Genomic DNA, 24,300 nt, shown 5'->3' with positions numbered 1-24,300 from the left:
TGGGAACAGTTTACCTGAGTGAATTAGGTTTGTTTTAAAGCAGTATGGATAGTGCTTTGCCTTGCTGTAACAATTTATGCTTTCTTTATTACTTAGGAGTCTGTAAAGCTGGCTTGACGTAATAGTCATATGTATTTCAAAATGCTTCTTGAGGAAAAAACAGTTAAAAAGTCAACTTTCTTCTGTGGTATTATCTTCATTCCTTTTCCCCCCCTCATTCTAGCGGTGTCATTGTCAAAAGTTTTTTTGTTCTGATTTACTTCAAAAGATCATTAGAACTGACTTCTGTTTTTTTTACTACTACTGCTAATTTTTACTTTTTTTTTTTTTAAGATTGGTGATAATGCCCTGTTTCTATCTGAGAGCAGTGTGCTGAGCCTGGTACTAGTGGCTGCATGTGAATTTCACAAAAGACTCCCACAGCTGTCACTCTTCTTGACAGATTTCAGAAGGGGCAAGACCTGAACCAGCGTAAAGGTTACTCGGGTTTTAGGAATGGATTGATGGCCTGGTGTTTAACTGCACTGCTTTAAAATAAATAAATAAATCAGGCATTCATCTCTGAACGATATTGTTAATAACTGGCAGTCGTAGGCATTGCCTTGTTCATGTGCTTGTGTCCTGTCTGGCAAAGCGCATAAGCCATACTGCAGTCATACACCCCAAAACAAGGACCAATCACTTTTATCCCTGTTTTAGGCATCCGAGATACCAAACAGTGAAGCAGCAGAGGCTTGCCTACAGTCACTTAGCAGGTTAGCGTGAGCAGGGAATGCAGTAATATCCACATCTGACTCCTTAGTTGTGTCCTTTCCCTTGGTGCATGCTACCTCTGAACCTTTCCTAGTAAATGCTTGTCTTGACAAGTGAGTAGTGTCACTGGATTCTCTGCCAGTTGGGCATCTCTTATTAATTCAACTTCCTTCATAATGCTACTTTAAAAAAAGAAAAAATCAGAGTAGTATGAAGTTGCTAACTTTTAATTCAGTTATATTTGTTGACAGGAAGGCCTAAAGTAGAAAGAGAGTAAAGTAGGAAGAAAGCTTACTTAGCGTTTTTGCCACTTAATGTGGTATTTAAGCCACTGTGTATATTACACTATTTAATGCTAACTTCTCTGTGTTAACTTTGTAATATAAGGTATTGTTTTTCATGGGTAAATTTCTTTAAATATGCGTTGGTCTGAATGGTTCTTTATAATTAGATCAATATTCATAATCTAATGCTGAGTCACAATTAACTTTTTTATGGAACATGCAATTGACAGAAGAGGCTGCTCTGGCACTCTGGCCATATTTTGATAAATGGGGTAAGCTACCAATTTAAACTCTTATTTCTAAACCCAGTAAACACATTTTGTGCTGTAAGATTTTAAGATTTGCTGAAAACAAGTGTTTCACTACTGTGAATGTGAGTTGGCTTTGATTTTAAAATAGAGCTCTTATTTGAGGAGGAAAGCAAACTTCACTTGGTGCACAAGTATAGACCTAATTGTAGTATTCTCACAGTGGTAGCAGCATTTTATTATTTTTAGTATTTATAGATGTGATTGCATAAAAGATGGATCAACAAAGAGGAAAAGCATGGTTTTGACACTCTCCAGTGTTCCTGCCTTTTCCTTTGTAGGACACAAATGCATAATGTAATAGCAAGTCCTTATAAGCATGGACAATTCAGCATGTGAAAATAAACTAGCTTCAGGCATCTCTGTGTACAAAGAAAGCTAGTACAACAAAATTTTAATTTTTAGCGAGGGGAAAGAGAGTTAACTGGATTTGATGAAACTACACTAAGGAAATCACTTGCTTAGGAAGCGTGGAATTTTTATCGTTAGTCTTCCACCCGGGTGTTTCAATGTAAGAGATTTTAGAAAAACACGGAAATCGCTGCAAGTAAGAAACGGCATTTTACTGACCCTTCTTGGTACTGAGGGTCTTCTTCAGCAAAACTGAAAGAGATTCAGCGGACTTCTGCAACACGGGATCCACAGGACTTAATTCAGGTGGAAGCTCTCTTGACAAGAAGCGTAACAAATCCTGTCTTCACCTTCCCGTGCTGGTTGAGGGGAAGTGGCAAGGTGCTTCATCCCTATGTCTGCTTTTTGTCTTTTTTTTTCTGAAGGCAATACATACACAGCAAACTGCTGGGGAGCCTGCTCTGAGACACTGTGCAACCATGCTGACCCTCTGCCCTGCCGTGGAGTTGTTCTTCTTTCTCCCCATGTCGGGGTAGCACCAGGAAGGTTTCTGCCATCTGCGTTCTCAGGAGGGACTTTTCCAGGACCAGGCACACACGTTGAAGGCTGTTTCCTTGTCAGTGCTGATGACAGATGAGTTGGCCCATGGCAGGATTCAAGTGAGGAAAGCTTAAACCTGCTGCAGGGCCGCTGTTGGGCTGGGCCATGTCTTGGTGACTGCGCTGTGGGGCTGAGCAGCCCCGTTAGCAGGAGGGGGACCTGCACAGTGTACTTCAGTGCTGCTTGGCTGATGGCTTCGAACCCATACCTTTCAGTTATTTCCCCAGTATGTCTTTTTCTGCCAGTTATGTAAGGATTTTTAAGCATGTGCGTTGTCAGAAGTCATCTTTCTTCTTTTTTCCTCTTCTTTCTTTTTTTCCCCATTTGTACCCACGTCCTACACAGACAGGAATTATCTGACAGCGCTAGCGAGAGCTCTTGGGAGCAGGTGAGGCATGGCACATCACATGGTAATAGTTGGGATTGGCTTTTACAGTAGTATAGTAAGTCTTCTGACTTTTATGAAACAAATTATCCTAGGTTTTTGTTTCAGTGTGTGACAAAATGTGTTATCTTGTGGTCGTCAAAGCAATATTTAAGAGTACGACATCTTGAGAGATTTGGAAGTGAAGTTTGATAAAGAAAACCTTGGTAGAGAAAGGAGGGAGTGAGGGAAAATTTGATTTATCTCTTTTCATTTTTTTCAGTGTGAAATAACTCCACAAAAGTCAGCAGAGCTGAAACATTGGGATATTCTGCATCAAAACCCACCCGTGAAAGTTAAGAGGAAGTTGCTTTTTTTTGTTGTTTTGTTGTTTGCTTTGCCAGGCCGATGAAAAGGGCGCTTTTGTAGTTGGTCATGTTTGATTTGTTTTCCACAAGTTTCCTTTGAGCTATAGCAGATCCATAGTGAGCCGCATCATGCTGCTATTTCATTATTTTTTCCTCATGGGGTAAAGTATGGGGATGTCTGTGCGTCTTGTCCTTAGTCCCGCAGCTACACCTGTGCAACTGGATTCCTGAACAAAAAGCCAGAAGCAGAGCCGTATCAGCAACATGCACCCCTTCACAGATCTGCCCGAGGTTGCTGGTAGCCTGCAATTCCTCGGGAAAGCTGCAGATTTCGCATTATTCTTAATTATTGATGTGCAGATTGTCCTGCCAGGGTCATGCACCCGGTGCACTCGGTAATCAGTGCACAAGCTTACGGGCAGTCCCTGCCTGGCGGTGAGCAGCAGAGGAAGGGCTGGGAAGAGAGGCAGCGCTGAAATGAGCAGAGTTCTGCAAGTGAGAAAGGGGTGGAAGAGCCTGGAGTGTGAGAGCACCGTTTGGTAGATGTACCTCTTCTGGGAAGTGTGCAGTTACTGTGCGAGTGTGTTTGCTTCCAGACTCTGTTGTGTGGCTCAGCAAGGAAAGCGTTTTGATGCATTGCAAATCAATGGCCGAGGAGTATAGATCGGGAAAGAAGTAGTGTTATTCTTTCTCTTTGCAAAAGGTTTCTGTGTACCCAGGTTTCACGTTCTGTAGTACCAACTGCCCGCCTGGCTCAGTTCTTGAAATCGGTGAACGCTCTGCCGCAAACTTGTGAGTTGCAGCTCTTACTTCTTGTTTGGACATCTGATAAGTCTTTTTTACTTTAAGTAACATGTCTCTATTTGTATTTCTTCCCTCTAATTTGTTTGGGATGCTCTCCCATACATTGTGCTAAACATCAGTCATCAAGGGCTCGTAATGCATTTTGAAACAAGTATGCAAAATTGCAGCACGATCCGGCACTGATTATAGAGCTATGGCATAGGAATTAATAAGAAAATAAAAATAGCATCATTAATTTCCAGCTGCTTTTGGAGAAACAGAGGTGTTTATATGGGGAAATTTGGTGTCTGGAAAATGAAGAGTGACAAAGCTGGTAGCAAATACATTAAAGCAGGTAACTATTCACGATTTGCACCCTCCGTTCCATTGATTGAAAAGGTGTTCCAGTGCCTACAGAGTAAACAGGAGTTCCTGTGCCCCTCGCTGAAGGCTGTTGGACTAGCATCAGAACCAGAGTTGCACAAGCATCGGAACCAGAGCAAGGGGAGGAAGTTTTCAATTTTATTTATCGGTATAGAAAACCTTAAATAAGGGAAGTAAAGCATGGACGGCTACGTGGAACTGTTGGTTGAATGTGTCCCTTTCCCGTTAACCCGAAAGAGAGCTGCCTGCACGTGTGTCAGAGGAAAACTGTCCTCGGCTGTTCCCCTTGGCATTAACTCAGTATTTTCCTTGCACCTCTACGTGCCCACCTCTGCATTGTTGCAGAGCACCAGGTGCTTGCATGGAATAATTTCGACGGCTAAAAGCTTTTCTGGGCAAAACCTGGTGCTGCAAGAGCCCTCGCAGGGCTTGGACGGTTGGTTTCATCCAGAGGAAGCTGTCAGAGGAGCCTGGATATGCGGCCATGGACTTTGCCATCTCCACGTGCATCGCCGCTCCTGCAGGCTGCCCAGTCGTTCAGGTGGGAGCTCCAAACACCCGCCAGGTCTTCCTGGTTTGTAAGCAGCATTGGCAGATCCTGCCCCTCGGAGAGACACGTACAGAGGACACTGGTTATGTATCCACACGTGGCAGCGGACTCCCGGCGGTGTCACCAGCCCGCGGGGGCACAAGGATGCTGGAGCTGCTGCGAAGAGCAGGCAGGCTTTGTCTTGTCCGAGGGCTGTGCTGCTGCTCTCTGTGCCACGGCGATGTGGTTCCTGCGTGCGGCCCTGGCTGGTCCCACGGGGCTGCCTGCGGAGTTTATTGTCGCTCTTTGTTAAGGGAGATGGACAGCGAGGAAAGGCACAGGGGAGGTGAGGTGGTTGTCGCAGACGTCCCCGCGCAGCTCCAGTCTCCCAGCGAGGACAGTACCTGCACTCCGCCAAGGATCCTGCAGAAAATCACGGTGTTTTTTGGAGCACTGTCAGACTTTGCAGATACTGACGCTCTGCTTCAGCCCTGCTCAGGGCAGGCAGAGTGAAAGCGGGGAGGTTTTTGCACCCAATCTTCCTGGCTTCTGTGAGCCCCTGGGTGCACGCGTAGCCTCGCCGACGCGGTGCCTTGGCATTCCAGTTCTCTCTGTTGAATTGATTTAAATCATGGCCGTAGTCAGTAAGCGCTGGGTTTAAATCGGTGCTTTTAATCTCGTTTTGCATTGGTATTTTTGTATTTGTTTTCTCAGAGACAATCTCTATTGGTAGACGACCGTTAAAATGCGTTGCTAAATATAGCCTTTACACTAAATTTGGCACTTCTTTTTTGTTAGTTCAGAGGCTGCAGCGTATGCACGCACATTTTCTAAATGATTGCATGGCTTACATGCATTTATTTAGTTTGCAACTGTTAGAAAGTTTTCCTTTAGGATGTGACAAATCATACTTCTCTTAAATTGTGGCCCTTGAGTCCTGTTTGTTAAGGTAACACACATGCACGAGCACACACGTGCACACACGCACAAGTTAATGCAAATAGTGTTTGCACGTAATGTTTTAAACAAAGTATTGTCCCTGATAAGGTAACAGATTCTGACGTAACCAAACCAAGCTTTTACACCCAGGAAATCTAATCCCTGCCTGTTTTGCTTTCTCAGATGAGAAGGAAAACATGCTTTCTTGCTTTTTTCAGTTCCCTGTTAGTTTTTCAACTTTACCCCAAACTCCCTTAAATGACTAACCTGGAGCAAAGACATTTTCTGTGCAACTGCAGGGGTAGTCGCTGCTTTCAGGTAATCTCGATCTAAACCTAATTCTTGTTCCTGGTACTTTGAAGACTACTTACCTGTTCAGTATTTGAACTTTATCTACAACTTTGAAGTCAAACATCTATAATTTTAGTTTACTATGAATCAAGTTATAGAACATTACAGTAGAATTTAATATTGTTTTGTTATAAATTGCAATTAAGCATGCCTTATTCGTATACAATCAGCATCAGTAACATCTGATTTAAATTTGAGTCCGATTTCTGTGTTCAGAAAGGATTTTATTTTAAGTTATCCATTTCTGTTGAGTATGTTTTCTAAGACAACTTCAGTATCCAATAGCCAAAGTTTCTGCTTGTAATAACAGATGTATCTTCCCCCATTAAGGAATGTAGAGTAACTCACTAGGTGACACCGTGGCTGTATTAACTGTTTTTTTTTGTTTGTTTGTTTGTGGGAGCTGGACACCACTAGCTTCTAGCAGGTACAGATCAACAGATATTCATCTGTTTACACAGATACATGATTAAATTAAAAAAAAAAAAACACAACTGAAATGATTATTTTAAAATTGCTGTGGCAGTCTTCTAGACTGTGTGGCATGAGACTGTGATTTTAATGGTCAAAGGAGGAATTTATAACTTCCAGGAATGATTCTAGCACCACTGCTGTCCAGAAATCAAAAAGTGAAACCAAGTTGGTTGCTGAATCCATTTTGCTCAGCTTCTCTAATGTATTAGATGAAGAAAGTGATTTAAAAAAAGAAAAGTAAATGTCACAGAAACTCTGTGGGATAGCATGGGTAAAGAATTCCAACCGCCACCCTACCGAAATATTAATAGCATCTTGACGGAGTCAAAGAGCTTGATAACATGTATTGACTCTGCAGCTCCACGGTGTTTTTTTCTGCAGCAGGGGAAGTGCGTAGCAGTATTTGTGACTATTAAGGAATGCAGAATTAGGCCTCAGGTAGTAGAAGGGTTGTGCTCAGAAATGTGGAGTGTACCTGAGGCCTGGTGGCACAGTTATACAAGCTATTTGTATATTGTAATTTAGCTCCCCCCCACCAGGAGGAGGAGTTATACACTTCAAGAAATGTTTTTTATGGCCGTCCTTCCTCAGCGCAAACAGGTTTTGTGATCTTGTCTCTGTGTCCTGTTTTTCCATATTCTTTTGCATCAGTGCATGGGGTACTCCGAATATCAACAGTTGTGTTGGGGTTCTTGCGTAACTAAATGCTAATGTGTAAGGTTGGAAACCTGAATAGCAATCAGAAGAAAATTGAAGCAGAGGTCAAAATGCAATTGTAGGTCACAAATGTTTAAAACAGCCAAAAAAAAAAAAATGAAATGGGAATATTATTGAATGTTACCTACACTTTTTCATTAGAGAGCGTGCCAGAGTCAGATGAATCACTCATCCTGAAAGGGTCACCGTTTTCATTCTCACCTGCGTTTGGTTCAAGATCAGTAAGGAAATAAGTAGTCACGCATTTTAGGCAACTTTTCTTGTGGAAGCTGTTTATTGCTGAAGCATTCATGTTTTATGAAACTGCCTTGAAACAATTAGCTCTTGTTTAGCATAAGTGTTTTAGACAGAACGCTTTAGTAATGTGGCTGATTTTATAGTTATTGCATTTCCTTAGGATTGAACTAGTCTTGTTCTAACTTGCACTTTTCCTCCCCCCTTAAACATGTGAAATGCTGAGGCTTTCTTCCCTTTCAGAAAAGAAGTATTGAGCCAAGATTTCCTCAGGAGAGCTGGTATCTTTGAGGGTGTTCTGCCAGAGATGTCTCAGGGAAGCCCGTTCCTCACATGTGCCCAGTGGTGTTTTCCTGGTGGCATGCACTGAAATGGGCTGCTGGTCAGGCTAAAAAACCTGGGTATAACATTCACCTCGGTCTGATTTCTGATTCGATGAGAGTTCGTGCGATTGCACCGAGGCTGTTGGAGCAGAGCTGGGCTGTGTTTGTCACAGAGATTCTGGCAAAACCAGCTGGGAGCACTGCGTGCTTAAAATGTTGCTTAACTACTTGGGTAACGCTTGATTGGGAGAACGAGACACCCTCACTCCTCTGCGGTTCTGTTTTGGAGGGGGAGAGGGTTTGGTCCCATCACTGCAGACAAAGCTTGCTGTTTACAGGAGCCGTGCTGCAGGAGGTCTGATCACTTGCTTCGAGTTCAGTGAGAAGTCTGCTGTTGACTTCAGTGGACATAAATGTGGACTTGGAGCAAATGCCTTCACGGATCTCACTGAAGAACTTATTATTTGGGGATCGTCTGTGCTTTACCTGTATAACGATACCAGTTATTGGTGTGATTTTTACTGTAGCACAGCTGCGAGTAGAAGTACGAGCAGGGATACAGTAAACTTGGAATGAAGGTACCAAATGCCGTGATAACTTTCTTAGCTTCAGAGACCAAAACAAGCTGTAAAATCCCTTCTATAAGGGTGGGCTTGCGTTTCTGTAAGTTTGCTTTTTGGCCTGTTAAGGTAAGCTGGTATAACAACTGATGTAGAAGTGAAGCATGCATGCAGATAAATCCCTTGCTAGGTGCCCACTAGCGTCCTGGTGCCGTGGTAGTTGTACTGATCAGGTCCTGCTATAGCTGAAGCAAGACCTTCTTCTAAGGGAGACAGATTCTTGGTGTAATGTGTGAATTACACTCAAACAGCGTTGGGGCGAAGAAGAATGATCTTGGAGTGAGTTTCTAGTAAAATGTGCACCATGCACTGAATGAACTTACTGGGAGTATGACCTGGGGATATACAATACTGTATCTAATACAACTCACTGTTTAAGTTCAAATATTTTCAGAGGGGTGGGTGAAAATGTTTTCTGCTTCTGCATTCATACTTTAGCAAGCAAATGAAAGGTTAGCGCTTCCTTTTAGGATTCAAGCAAAGAGAGAAAATTGTTCCAATAGAATAAGGAAAAAAACCTGACTAGTTATGCAGTTTTACCATTAACTTGCTTCATGATCTCAGGCAGATCACTTCTTTCTTTCTGTTTCTATGTTTACAAATCAGGATGGCGATGGCTTTGTCCTTTGTAAAGTGTGATGCTATCTATGGATAGAAAAACTGGATACTGAGTAGCAGAACAGAAAGTAAAGAAGAATTGTCTAGACTCTTTATTTTTTTTTTATTTTTCACCATATGTTCGCTCCATAATAAGGTGAAATAGCAATTGTATTGATAGAGCTGTTTTCTAATACTTAGAGGAAAACTTTACAGTGAGGCTTAGTTTGGTTTAAAATCTGTGATGATTTTTAAAGTCTAGAAAAGATGCTTGCTTGCTTCTTCCTCTATAGAGAGGTGGACTGCAGGTTGACTTTCAGCATTTCATCCTATCAGAGAGTCAAAACACTTCACTTTCTAACCAGATATATAAATGGAAAAGTATGGAAGAGTGTACTGTAGAACACAGATGGTGTTGTCATTTATATATGTTACTTATTTTGCTAAACAATAATACATTATTAGGGGATAATAACACTTTGCTGTCATACTTGTGTACTTTTACAGGCGTCAGCTAACTGCATTTTAGAAACACTTCAGAACCAGAGTTACCACCCCCATTTTGCAGATCGCAGAGTAGACCCGGGGATGTTCAGGTAAGACCAGGGGATGGCAAAACTTCTGAACTTCCTGGCATTTTTGACATCACTGTAAAATTTATGACACCAGCTACCTCTTTGTTACTAAAACCTCTGCCCTATACGTGGACACAGTGTTATTTTTCCACACTGATTGGGGGGGTTGGGAGGGTAGGGGTGGGGAGTGAATTGTGTTATCTGTCAAATTTCAGGCTTACTAGCTAAGAATTTGCAAACTCTTGGCAAATCTGCCAGCATCCAGCTTCAGTATTCAGAACTGTTCTTGTACATCCAAGAATTTGTGCTGTATGATAGAAACTTAACCTTGTAGGCAAGAGCCTTTGGACCTGATGTTTTGTTCTTCCAACTCAGGGTTTCTTCTGAACTCAGTGCTGTATGAGTACTGCCCTCCGTTCTTCCCAGTTCTTTGAAAGTGACCTTGCAAGGATGTATGAGCATGCTCTGTGGTCTGAGATGTGTGGAGGTGATAGAAATGTATTTAGCTCGTGCCTGGTACCAGCATAAAACATCCTACTGCTCAGAGGACGTTACTAGGCCAGGCTGGGTCTGTACTTAAATATTTCAGCGTGTTCAGTCCAGCTGTTCCTCCTGAGCTTCCTGCTCTGAAGGTGGGCATAACTGGTTCGGAAGGAAGTAAGCACGGCAGCACTGTGGGGCTCTGTAGGAGACTTTGTTGCTCAAGTCCCAGGTTTGCATTCCTAGTTCTTAGCAGCAGTTCACTAACAAGCAAGCATAATGACTGTCTTTTAAAGCAGATTGGACTGAGAATCATTGTATCTCATGCTTTCTTTTCTTAGGCTAGTATTGTTCAGAGCTGTGGACTTTTGTGCCGACCTAGGGTTTTAAGTGTGTTCTGCTTTTTAGTTGGCACTCAGTCTTGAGCATACCGGAACTCGATTTCACAGAAAACTCTTTGTACCTTGTTCACCTGATTTCAAATCCAGCTGTCTGTGTGCTATACTGTGAAATAAAATAATAGAAAGAAAATAATCAGTAAAAATTGGTGGATCCTAAGAAAGGTTTTCTCCATCCTTGCTGTTACAGTCAGCATTGTCAAGTTTTTTTAGCTGCTTCCAAACGTGAATCTTTTAGACTGAGTTTTTCCTTTGTTGGGTTTATCCTTAAGACAAGGGTCATGTAGGGTTTTCTTCTGAGGGAGATGAGAGAGAATTACTATTGTAAAAATATTTATGTTCAAGAAAAAAAAAAGGCAAAACACCTTTAAAGATAAATATAAGGAAACAACCTATCGATCTTATGGAGATTGTTCTGAAGACTGTTGGTCCTGATTGCTTTCCAAAGAAATTATTTTTATTTCACAAGTACAGAACACTTTTTCATTGTTCTTTTTCTGTTTGTGGTATGCATATGTGCGTAAGAATTCTTCTTCATTTGTGGAGAAGACTAAGATCTGTGTATGCTTGGTTATTTTAGGGCCCAGTCCGGCAGTGCCTCTGTCAGTGCCCCTAAGCAGTTGGCGGATTGAAGCCTTAGCTGCAGCTAATCGTATAGGGACCTGATCCTGCACCAAGACACTTTGGCACAAATTCTTGGGCATGTGTACACTTCTGGGTAGGCTGTTGTGTCTTGGCATCAGTGAAACAATTGGTTAAGATGGATCTGATTGTGGATTCCATTTGAGGAAGCAGCAAGGTTCCTCTTGGAAATCTGGTGAGATTTGTTATGTACAGAGGCTTGTAAATTCTGTAACCGGAGTGATTTTTTTTTAGAGATGCTTCTCAAGAAATAGAAATGATTACGTTCAGAACTTTCTTCTTCTTAAAATTTAAGGCTAAGCAGTTGGCAATAAGAGGAGATAAATAAGGGTATCGATAAAAATAAGTGGTAAGTGGCTCAATGGCAAGGAATTTTTTAATACTTCTTTTTCTAGTTATTACATGAATAAAGTAACTTATTTAACTGCTTAGAAAGTTTCCTCAACAAAAGTATTGTGTTTTTGCAGAAAAATAAATATTTCAAGAAAAAGCACAACAAAGCTTAGCCTGGCAGATATGGAGAAGTGTTTCAGATAGGAACCAGGCTGAAGCCATGCCATGATGCTTCCTTGACCTGGCCCAGGTGCTGCTGGCTCCTTAGAGATCTCACAGGTTTACGCGGAGTTAATGCTGGCTGGGTGTCACTGCTGATGTTCAGAATCCTGTGGACAACAGTGAGAGCTGAAAATAGTCAGAGACTTCTCAGTCTGCTGCTGTTTGCACGTGCTGCTGTTGTCAATGCCAAGATGAGGACTTCTGGTCAGGGCATGAGAAGTGTCTGCTGTCACCGTTTTCAAACCATCCTGTAGAATAAGGTAGTAGCTCAACTCCCTGGTACTGCTTTGAGTGTCTAGGCAAGTAGGGATCTTCCTACTGCATTGCTAATCTTGCAGAATATAGGACTAGTAGAGAAATAAAATGAAGATGAGAGGATAAGGCAGTCACCAACGTTCACTTGCATCAAAGTGAAGTTTCTTGTAGAGTCCCATTGTTTCTCTCTAGTGCTTTGTGGTGGTGTTGAGAGACTAGCAGTGAGTGTTGGACATGAGCCCCTCTGGTGCTAAAGAGTGCCATTGCTTTTTCTCTGTAGCCAAGGGCAGAAGGTGCCTTAGATACATGTCTGCAGTTACAGCAAGACTGGTTCAGTGGCATGGTACTCCAGAGCAGGGAAAGAGCTTCTTTGAATAACTCCTGATGAGGTGTCAGTATTCCTAATGCTCAGAGCGAGGGGAGAAGATAGAGGTACCTGTGCTGTCCTGGCAAGGTGTTGGCTCTATCTCACCTTTGGGGTGCACATGGTATGTCCTGCAGTCCTCATCTTTCACAGAGCTCTGTTCCATCTGGATTTCCTGGAGTGGAGAGTAGGATACATAAGGACAGCTGTGAGGAACATTGTGGTGTCGTCCAGGTGCAGTCAGAGCACAGGCACAAGTCGGTTTGAGAAGGATCCTCAGCCCAGGTGTTGTCAGAGATTGTTGCAGATACTTCCAAACTTGGACTTGTAAGTTAATTGTCAGGCTATTGGGACTTTAAAAGTATGTAGGAGGAGATAAAGGGGGAGGAATATCAAAGCTATCAGAGACAACCCTGCTGTTGAAGTTACCAGGGAAGCTCATGAGGTTGTAAAACTTCTTATCTGAGAGCACACAATTTGTGTCCCTCAGGTATGCTGTGCCAACTTGATTCATTGCCTGACAATCTGTCATTGTTTCACTCTTTAAGAAAAATGCATTCTGTTTATGGATGAAAGGGGACATTCCTGCTGCATTTCCTTTGGCTATGGGTCTGTAATTATTGTTCTTCAGTTTATTTATGAGCTATTGAGGCCTTTGCTGAAGACAATTTGCTTATGACGTCAGAAAGCTGTTCCTGTTTTGAGTCGGACAGTTTTTCCCCTTACTAGAAGGAAGTCCCGAGGAGTTCAATTTTCTACAGTTGGCATGAATACAGTGTGGTAAATCTCCACCAGGTTCAGAGAAGATATTTGGGAGGCACATGGGTGGTGGAAGTGCTCCTCAACTGCTCTTGCGTTTCTATGCATCTGCGACAACTCTCTTAGCTCTGAGAACAAAAAGGATCAGGTTCATTGGGGTTGTTGATTGGGTTCATGGATTCACATCATCCGTGCTTCTCTCTGCATTTTCATTTTTGTGATCTGGAGCGGCAGACGTTTTGCTTAAATAGAGAACCTCACTTTTGCTCTGTCCTTTGCAGCTGCTGTTGTCTTTTGTACCTCCAGGAAGTAGGTGTGACTGGTCACTTGTCTTGAGTGGCAGTGGACAAGGTGTAAGATGTGAGGACGGAGATCCAGGGATCTTCACCCGCTTGTTACTGCATTGAAAAAGTTCTCCTGTTCCAGTTCTTGTTCTTCTCTGGAGAACTTTAGTAGTTCATGAAGTCCTCCACATATGGAAGGGGATGGAGGGGAATAATACAGGGGAAAAACATTAAATAGAAGGCCAACTGGCAGTTAAGAAGTACACGGATTTTCAGCCTAAATTCGTATTTCTGTGTGGAATCTATTTCAAATATGTGAAATTTACTGTTGGTGACAAGTATTTGATCAGTGTTATTTTAAACTTGGATGCATCAGCAAAGAGCCTATCCAAAACATAGGATTCTTGACAGCTATTTAAATATTTAAAACACCCTCCATGTGATTACTAGATCCAGCAGTTCAACTATATAAACAACTATATAAACAATGCTAGGAATAATGAACCAGAAAATATTCAAAATAGCATGCCCTCTCCATAAATATTTCTCTCTCATTTTAATATTCACCATGGTGAAACTCAGGGAAGGTAATTCCTAAATGCTTATTTATTTTCACTGGCTTGCCGCTGAAATAGGCTTTCAGGGAAATCCATGGAGTCCCACAAGGTGGCAGGAGCTAACTGTTCTACACCAGAGCTGTGGTCTGAAGGAAAGTCAAGGTAATGAATCGATTTTGCCAATTGCATGCATTTGGATCATAAGCAATTTAGACCAAACTTCAGAAACCCAGCTTGCACTTCTGAATAATTTAGGCAAATGGATAAGATTCTATCCTCAAGAATTTTCCTTCAAAAAAAAAAAAAAGTTCAAGCATTCTTTCCATGTCAACAAAAAGGACCTTCATTTTCACTCGGTGCTGCTTATTTGCTTGTAACGTGCATCATTGCTGCAAACGGAGAGTGGGCCTGCAGCCCTGCAGCAGCAAGCTGGCATACGAGGTTCACAGTTTAACAAATTGGCAGTGAGCGTCTCCAGCATGCAGACTCCCCTTGACATGATGAGGATGTTGATCACGAGGACAGACGCAGCAGCTGGGGCTGCAGGACTGCGCGAGTGAAGGAATCCTTTGCTGCTTTAATGAGGCCATAGAGATGTTTCTCTCGGAAACTGAAGAATCGAACCAGCATGGAAATGTCCAAGTGTGGGGATTACTGGAAGTCATGAAAATAGCTCATCCTAATTAGTGAGACTGTAGGCTAGTATATGGTGCATCAGGCTGAAATGCAGGGGATCTATTCGCTGTCTTTTCACTGCCCCAGTCCCCTGGAGTTCTTGTTTCACCTGTTCTTGCTTTTGTTTCCATTTACCTGCTGGTGGTCTGCTCTCTCTTGAAACACTTCTGTGATCAGGTTGTGAGAAGCACCACAAAAGAAAGGGGTTAGTCAAGTATGTCTTCTCAAAGATGTAATTTGAGAGCCCCGTTGTTCTGTACTTACGCTAGCTTAACCTTGCACTCTGAGTTCTAGGTCTCCCCTTGTAGGATCTCTCTGGCCTGCCTTAGGAGGTAATCAGTGGACTTCCATGTTGTCAGTAGGCAGAAGTAACAGTTAACAAAACAGTTAAGATGAAGCAATTGGCCCTGATTCATTGGACAAGACTAGTTTTGAGACCTGTCAATCTCTTGATTTGTGTTGAGATTTTATATTCTTTAAATCTGTGAGTGTCCTATTTTTATTTTTGAATGAGAGGACAATTCTTCTGTATTGGCCAGGTAGGTACCTTTGGGAATTTAGACAATCCCATGTCTGTGGACAGAACGCAATTCAGTAGTGCTATGGCAAAAATGAGAATGTTTAAGAAAGGTACCTATTAGACAGACATTTGGAGTAGAAATAGCTCAACTCTTATATGAAACTTCAGTTTCTTATTTCTCAGTTAATTTCATGTTGCTATGCTGTAGGAAAAAAGTAAATCTAAGTGTATGTGATAGATATACTGGAATAGCCACTTGGGGTAAATTGAGTGAAAATTCTTCCATGCCTGTCTTATGAAATTGTGGTGGGGGGTGGTTTTTTTTTTTTTTTTTTTCCTAGCAATATTAGAAACAAATTAAGAGCTTTTGGAGTGACTTACAGACTTTTTGCACTAAGATGTAGTAAAATTGGCCAGTAAAATCCTACACCTTGCTTTACTGACTGGGGGACACAGGAGGAGATGTAGAGGTGAATGTTCTTAGCAACTATCATAAAGAAGTAGCATATACTATTATCTTGTCAAATACAAGAGCTTCAGAAATCTTTCTTTTTATGCTCCTATTTGCAGGAATGCATGAATTGTAGGAAATTATTCAGGTCTGTCCTAACAGGAAATAACTTTAGTGAATGCATTCAGATATTTATTATTTTGAAGTGAAAATGTTGTGATTTCCAGTGGTTGCTCTTTTCACCTGCCTTGCAGTTTGAAAAGAATTTCAGGTCTTAATTTCCTAATCATTATTTTAGGATATTTATGTAAATAATTACGTGAATATTCAGCATTTGATGAACATACTACTGAAATCTGTCATACGCAGTTGAAAAGGCGTATAATTTAAACAGTTGCATGCCAGTAGGATTGGACTGGTTTTTCTGTTAGAACTCCGGTGGAATGACCATCGGCTGTGAATTATTAAGAAGTTATTGCTTATTGAAAGAAACATAGCTACGTTTGTCACTAATGCTTTCTGAAATTTTCAGTCCTGCAAGTGAGATGCTTTGTTCCCATTACAACTCAGTGAGAAGCAACAAATTGCTTACGCAGACTTGAAATACGCAGGGGGGAAAAAAAGCACCAAATACCTGTATGTACATGTGATGGAAGAAGTTTTAAACTTTAATTGATCAAGGTATTTGGTGTTCTATAAGGTTTTAAAATGTTGTTCCTGTATACCACAACCCTCTGGACCTTGATGGGCTTGCAGGGCGTATGGTATTGCTGCATATTCAGAGTTCTGTGGCATGGTGAAGTTTGAGCCCTACTGGTCTTTGTTCATAGAAAGTCAGCGACTGGGGCAATACTGGCAACAGACAAAGCGACTTTAATTTCATCAGAGTGAATACAGAAAAAGGCTCCAGAGTATATAGCAGCATGTCTTAGTGGCCAGAATGGTAGCTTCCCAGAGAACAATAGACATTGGGTGGTTCTCAACTGTGATTTAAAAAAAATAAAATTAAAAAAAATCACAAGAGATTTCTTCTTGGTGGTGTACTTAACTGTTAGAATAAACTGGGTGGCCCGATAAAGATTACAGAATGGTTTGGCAATTGATTGCTCTTGCTGTGTAACTCCAGTTAATCACAGTGTTATTAGCGGAAGTGAGAGGTGGAGAGGACTACACAGGACATCTGCCTCACCAGTGTAAATATATTCTTCCAGGAAACCCGGGGTCTTCCTTCCATATCTGCCAAACTCTGTCTTTAAAGTCTCAGCTATTCTGTTGATTTTAGTTAATTCGGGGACAATTGAAGTCATCCCATCCACTAGATCCCCTACTGAGGTGCTGAGTGCTCTCTCTTCTCCATGAACTCCTTGGGAATGCGGGGCATCGCTGGCCTGTGTTAAATGCCCAACACAACTAAGGAGTCCAGCCAGACAAACAGGCAGATATACTGCCTGTTTATTGACAAGGCTAAGAGTTTTCTCTGTCCCTCCCAAGTGTGTTTTGCAGTTGGATTTGAGGAATTTTGAGATCTAGGCAGTTGGCCGTGCAGTACCCAGGGTCTTTCCAAAAAGTCAAAAGACTGTGTACTACCAACTTTTTAGAAGCACCTCCTTTAAATGTAGCATGTTCAAGTCCAACCTGGCATAATGTCAAACCCTAAGGGTACGTCTACATTGCAGACTGCTGTGTTGTGTAGTTTACCTGAGTGTGCTTTAAATAAGGTAGAACAAGCATCAGAAGTGGTTTGGCAGTGATAGCACGGAGCTCTGCGCCCGCTAATTTAACTTGCAGTGAGTAAGGGTAAATTAGCTCACGCAGAGTGCTGGGATGCTACAACTGCTGCTCCTTGTACTGGCTTAGTTTATTTAAATCCAGTTTCTATGTCTAGGAGCATGGGGCTGCTGAAACCACCCGGAGTCATTGGTGCCAGTCCCTGGTGCTTGGTGCCATATGCAAGGAGGGCACGTCGTGGACGCCCCTTTAGGATGCAAGGTCTGGTTGAGCTGCGTAAACAGCTTTTCCTACCCTAGCAAGTTGCAAATCCTGTTTATGGATTTCTTTTATAACACTGGGTGTTGAAAACAGTACTTTCTCTTGGGAAATTATTATTCAATTAACTTGGTATTTATTTTGATATTAAGATTTGTTGTGGTTATTGAAAGAGCAAACTCGTTGGGGATGAACTCGGTTGATCAGAGGGCCTGTTTCTGGGTTTTATAGGAGTGGGGGTGGCAGGGGAGGACCAGTGCATTTCCTTTGGTGCTCAAGCTAGAATTTTTACTCTATTCTTCCACCTTTTCCACAACTGGAAACAAAAATCCTTAAGAAAGCATGTGAAATACAGAAGCCGGTCAACGCTGCAGCTGAGCTACCTGCATTTATCTCAACTATCAGCAGCAGAGTGCCAATCAGTGTAGGGTCTAGGAGGTGGTGTTGCCACCTGCTTAAACAGATCAAGCTGGTCTTCTAGTGACTTGAAGGAAGTCAGGTACGTCCACGTGACAAGAAGCTGTAAACGTGGTCACTAAACTAGTAAGTGCTCCAGTTGTTGGGCCAGGCCTTGTGTTCCTGCAGCAGTGTAAGCCTTCAAGCCTGTGTATAGCATTCTTCTCCCGCCAGAATTTTGCAGAAATGTAAGATTTAAACAAATAAATAAATCACTACAGCATTTAGTGTACTAAGTAAGTGTCTGTAGTTGGGAAATTGTAGTGTCCGTGTGGTTTGTACACCACAGTGGTCTACAAGTGACGCCATTAAGTTTGCAACCCGCACCTACACACAAGTCAAGAGATCACGTTATAATAGCAGGATCGCTTTGACAACAAACTGAGCACTGGGGAAGGCATTGAACTCCTCTGAGCTGCTTGTTACAGCAGTCTTTTCCATTTCTCACTTAAACTCAGCACCGCAGCCGGCAGCTGCCCCCACCCCTGGCCTGCTCCTGTGCTGTACTGGTGGGTCCAGGGAGCGTCTGGGGATTGAGGCAGGGGCTTAACCACAGCAGCCAGAGGCTTTTCCATCTCCCATGGGCTATCGTGCTTCTCTGGGACAAGTTAAAATGTGTGGATAGCAGTAGTGACGGTGCGTACCCTCTGGCTGCTGTGTTTCACGGTGTGGGGTCTTCGTGTAAACAGCAGTTCTTGTTAACCCGCCTTACACTTCAGGAGTGCAGGACGGATGCAGGCATGGGAGAACTTGTCACTGGCAAGCCAGTGTTTTACCCTAACAACTGGAGTGTGTGTTGCTTTCCTGCATAGATCAGGGATGTAGTTTGGATCTGTAAAGCATTACATCCTTTGGTAATGGGAGGCCTGGCTTAAACCAGTGATTTTTCTTCCTGCAAATCAAAACCAAAATAACCTTTGGCCTTTCCCCAATTCGCAATACATGGATGCTATTACTCTGCTAAATTTATCCAGGCAGGTAGCTAACATGCAGACTGGTATCTGCGTTCCTTGTGTTCAGGCTGGAGTGGCAGGAGGAGCCCCACCCCTCATCTGTGGTGTCCCACAGATGTTTTAAACTTGAATGCAAGAAACCTGTATGATTTTCCTTGATGAAGAGGTTTGCTGTATTTGGGCGTGCACCAATTAGTACTTTTCATAGGACTTTTTCACTTTTGATGGCTGAACCTAGAAACGTTGCTGCGGATGTTTTCAAATGCTTTGTGGGGGCTTTTTTGCTTGTTTGAAATGTCAGTTTACAGTGTTGGTAATCTGTTTTGTGTTTTTGTAGTAAAGTTAAATGTTGCGTAATAGAAACTTTTTTTTTTTTTAACTTTAGATTCCCACACAAACACTGGGGAGAAAAACCACAGACCAGAAAAGAAAATGCATGCTTTTTTGATTGAATGAGAAAAATGACTCATTTAGTTTTAGATAGTGTGCTGGCAAAACACAGAGAAGCTCGTAGCTGGAGAATAACGGGTGATAGCCACTGATTCACAAGTCAGGATTCAGAGGCAGGTCTTTGGATGCAAGTGGACATTATTGTGAGAGATATTAAAGCAAGCGCGTGCTCCGGTGCATGAAACCGTAAGCAACGTTTATTACCGAAGATGAAATGATGTGTTGTTTTTAAAGCCAGCTTGCTATTAGCTAAGGCTAATTAATGGCTTAGCAGGAGCACCTGGAGTTCAGTTAGTTCGTGATCACTGGGAGGAAGTCGTGGTTGGTGAAACAAATGAGCAGCTGAAGGCTGGGTGATGCTCGTCTCCTCGGTCCACCATGGTGGCTGGTCCTTGGCCATGGTCACGACTGTCACTACAGGAGTTTAGCCGTGATGGGGCTGCAAGTCAGTCAGGTTTTTTCAGATTGGAGAGGATCTATTGTCATTGATGACAGCCCAGAATGAAATTAGGTTTCAGGATTTCGGCGGATGGGATACCAGTGGGACCAAGCTCCAGAAAATCTGATTTTGCAGTACTCTGGCTCTGGAAGGGACGTCTCACATTGCACTTGATCACCGTCTTAATTATTAACATTCAACTATGTGCCAAACTCAGGCTTTCTGATGTGCAAGCTAATACTGTAACATGAAAAAACAACCACAGCGTGTGTGTGTCCTGTATACAGAACTCAGGCTGTGACAGTGGTTTTCCAGCACTTCATTAAAGTAACTTAAATTTGAAAGATTTATTTTTAAATGTTTCAAGATTTGAATTCAATGAAGCACTCGGTGGATGAGGTGTGAAGCTGGAGGAAGTTTTTCTGAAGATGACAAGATTTGGCCCAACCACTAAAGGATTCTGTGAAAACTCTAAAGGAAATCATTCAAGTAAATAGTTGTGTGTAGTGGCTGTTTCTAATTGGGCTTGATGTTTTATTACAGTTAGTTTTCCATTTAGGAGGGAAGATAGGAACCATAAAACTTAATGCAAATTAGCAGAGCGAAATAGCTTGCTTTCTAACTGCTCTTTGAACCTTTGTATGTCTTTTAAGAATATGCTTATGGAATTGCAGCAGTACATCTAGGAAGAAAAGTAGATTTTTTAAAATTATTTTTCAAGTAAAGTAGAAGTATGTCTTCTTAATTGTTTCTGATCGGAGAACTCAAAAATAGAGGCTTATACCAATGCAGTTTTCTTTTCAAAAAGTCCGTTTTGCATTTTGATCTCAGGGAGAACAGGTTGGTGTTTTTTGTTTCTGCTGCAGGTAATACGTGCTCTTACAGTGCGAGAAGTGAACTTGAGCATCTCTAAACTTACTTTTGTAATAATAAAGCTAAAAAGGGAGCAACTGTGTTAGGATTGTATTGTGTTGTGCAAAGTATTGGGGTACCTTCTGTAAAGCAGAGGGGAGCAGGGAATTAACTTCTTGAGAGAACGATGTGGGGGAAGGAGGAGAAGGGAGAGCATGCTGCTGGCAGTCGGATTTTTGGCTTTGATATTTTCCACATTATGTGTTGAGCGATGCTTGCACCTGAAGTTGTTCTGACACTTTGTGTGTAGCACGTAATGGGGAAGTGGCATCCAGGTGATGCAGATCTGCCGTTGCATGTATGCTGTTAGCATGCTACAGAGCCTAGGATGCTGTTGTGTGTATGTGTGCATATATGAAAATATTTGATAAAACTTCCAGGCAAACTGGAGATTCTGCTATTTCTGAACACACGAGTTGTTGATGGTGTTTTTTGGAATGTTTTATTAATGTGGATGAGTTCATTTATCTGTTTAGTCTTGTTTGACCTGTGTGGTATTGCAGAACAATGCAAGGGGTGGATTGGGAGATTGTATCCGTTTTGAGTTGAGTATTGACTTAGTTTCAAATTAGTGATAAATACTGTATTTGTTCGTGGGACTGGAATAAAATACGGAGCTTAGTGGAGATCATAATTTATGGGTATTGCTGCAAACTCTGTATGCATGTGAGCACCGTTCTCATATGAATTTTATAGGACCCAAGATTAACTAGTATTGCAAACTTGATTGATGGGAGAATTGTTTGCGTGTCTTAATGGACAGTCACTTCCAAGTTACATTTTTGAGTGTTTTAGATATACTCAAAATGTTTGTTTGCTCCCCTTTGCTGTTATATTTCCTTGCTGGTTAGCAGGAGAAAACTTTCAACCATGCAAGATTCATCAGTGTTATTTTTTTGTTTTTGTACCTTCTTTCATCAGGTCTTCCTCATCTTGGTATCTAAGTAATCTTAATGTTCGTAAAGTAGCAGAGTAACAGGCTAAGAGAAGTCATCCTTTCAGCTCAGAAGACAAGTGTAGTGATGGCCCAAGCAAATTTGTGACCAATATACCTCCTATTTTGCTTTGTTTGTGGTGTGTTTTTTGTTGTTTTTTTTTGTTTTTAACAGAGACAGTTTGGTGTTTAGTCTCTCTACCTGTCTCTAACATGGGGGATGAGGGATCAGAAATTACCAAATATAAACAAATTTTGACAGCTGTGGTTTTAGCAAAAAAAAAAAAAAAAAATTCACGTTAATAGTGAAACTGTACAGAACTACTTTATTGGAAGTTCATGAATTTCTAATAGTATGTGAGTTTTTAATGCACAGGCATGCATATGCTTGCAGGTGCTTGCTATTTCCTATTTGCCTTCTTTCTGAGGTAGGTTTTTACCCTGTCTAGTAGTGACAGGATGCTTATATGTTAGTTGATCCTTTTTGATGCCTTTTTCATTTACATCTTTCAAAAATTCGTGTTTTCCCTGCAAGGAAAAAGTTGATGCAACTTAAGATAATAAGTTTTCAGCTTCTTTTGTTACTTTGAAAACATTGGGGAAAAGAAAAAAAGGTGTCCAGTAAGTGTATGGATACCTGAAATAAACTTATTTAAGCTTACCAACAACTGACTAAACTTCTTAGTCACTTTTGCAGCCCCCCCAGGAAATAGCAACCACAGTGTAAAAACTGCTGATCTAATGCTGTATCTACACCGAAGCCAGAGACCTCTGGACAGGGTAATAATGCTAGGCAGCAAAGATAGTGACAGAAGCCTAACTGGTTGGTAGTGTTAAGCACAAAATGTTTCACTTTGAGAAGACTTGTACAGTCCGGCTCCTGAAATGGTGAACTTTAATTCAAAATGTATTTGTTATTTTGATGACCTCAGCCAACGCAGCTTGGGAGGGGCAAAGATGCAGAGAATAATTATTTGGAACTACAAGCAGATGTTACTCTAGCTTCTCAAGGAAGTTTCTTACGTAAAATGACAGAGTTAAAGAGATGGAGCTTTTTGTACTGAAAACATCATAATACTTCAGGCAGTGTTTCCCCAGCTTTGTCGGTGTATGACCTGTCATCTTAGGGATCAAGTCCATTCAGTAGTTAAGAGACTGATGTATAACTGATAGAGGACAGTCTTCCAGAACACTAACAATAAATGGTTTACAAAGTAAATAGCAACAGTTACTTACAGATGTGTATGAGAGCGTTTTAGTTTGTTACAGAGTCAGGATAAACTTAGAGCATATTTTTAACCTCAGTAATGTCGTAAGTGATTTGTTAGCTCATAAATTGTCTAATGATTTTTAGTTACTAAGGATACATTTTTTTGAAGTGCTTCTCGTGTTCTGGGTAGCTGGAATAAATTGTCTTTGACTGTTGTGTCAAGAGTGTCAGAGATTAGTCTTGTGTATCTCTTGAAGTACTCTGTCTGGTGTACATGTGTACGTGAAATGAGGAAAGGAGGCTGCTAGTACACTACCAACAGCATACCTGGCCAGTATTTGTGGCAACTGAACAGTGTGCTTTCAAAAGTTTATCTCAGCTTGAATAGTAGGGAAGAAGCATTGCTCTGTGCTGTAGAATCTCTCTTGTGCAAAGCAGAGGTAGAAAACAGTTTCTCTGAAATACATAGGATAAGCCTGGGATGGGATGTGGGCTTGGGAGCTCTTTTGTTTCTGGTAGACTCCCGAAGCTGTGATGAATGATGCTGCACAGGTATTGGTTTCTGATTTGAAGGCTTTCTGCACAGGGTTTTGTGTAACAGTTATTATATCAGAAAAGGTTTGTGAGTGTCTTTGCTGCTTCTCTCTCAAGTCATGCTCTTAACCTGTATTTTAGCCTTGCCTGCTCTTTTGTCCACATGCCACCACCAGAACAGCACCCCATGCAGTTTTTGTGGACTCTTGGTTTTGCTTCTTGCTAAATCTGTTCAGATGAGTGTATAAATTACATTCCCAGTTTCAATATAGTTTTGGCTTCAAAGTACATCTTAGCGAGGAAGAAGCTGTATATCACTCCAGTGCTAATAGTTTCCCAAAACTAACAGGTAAGTTCTCCTGGAAGTGAAACCAGAGTGTTTCAGTATGTGCAGAAAAAAGGATAAAGCTGCTGAACTGCATGTGTTGAGGTTCAGGTGGATAGGACTTGGCGTGTTGCTGCTCACACCCTGCCTGGCCTAGTCTGCATGCTGAGATGTAGGTTGCCTTCAGTCTCCTTGTGGCTCTGCTGACGCTGCTGCTGCTGCACCTGAAGATGCTGCTGCAATGAGGCTTTGCATCCACTGCTGTCAGAGCTGAGTACTTCATCAGAGGAGCTGTAGCTAGGGATGTACATCTGCATAGGTAACCTGCAATTTACAGCCCGATGAATTAAATTAACTGCAGTTGCCAAAAGCAGGCTGTGAGCCGTGGAGGCTGCAAACGAAGGCACAAGTCCTGTCTGGCCACTCTTGAAGTGAAGAGGGTCAGGCTCTGCAGAGAGGCGAGGAGAGCTGTGATTATGTCTCTGTGCTGTGGGAATCTCTGCTCTGTTCCCTGCGGTTTTATCTGAAACAGCGCTGAGGAGCTCCTTGAGGAAATTCTGTCTGTCCTTTCGTATGGCCTCTGCACTGTCCTTACTCAGGCTGCACA

The 24,300-nt window shown here is 41.9% G+C and overlaps 1 protein-coding gene across 10 annotated transcripts in view; it reads left to right on the top strand.

Annotated features, from left to right (window-relative positions):
* Positions 1 to 24,300, top strand: part of BBX (BBX high mobility group box domain containing) — a 138,077-nt gene that overhangs the window by 6,170 nt on the left and 107,607 nt on the right. For 5 of the 10 annotated variants that reach the window (XM_048057449.2, XM_048057447.2, XM_048057441.2 and 2 more), the window contains exon 3: positions 9,487 to 9,575. The exons of the other annotated variants lie outside the window; for them this stretch is intronic. The gene's annotated coding sequence lies outside the window, so the exon portion shown is untranslated. The remainder of the gene's footprint in view (positions 1 to 9,486; positions 9,576 to 24,300) is intronic. 10 annotated transcript variants of the gene reach the window in all.

This window comes from Anser cygnoides, chromosome 1 (genome assembly GCF_040182565.1).
Source record: "Anser cygnoides isolate HZ-2024a breed goose chromosome 1, Taihu_goose_T2T_genome, whole genome shotgun sequence".
Lineage (NCBI taxonomy): Eukaryota > Metazoa > Chordata > Aves > Anseriformes > Anatidae > Anser > Anser cygnoides.
Note: the sequence above shows the minus strand (reverse complement) of the source record. Positions and strands in the feature narration are given on the sequence as shown.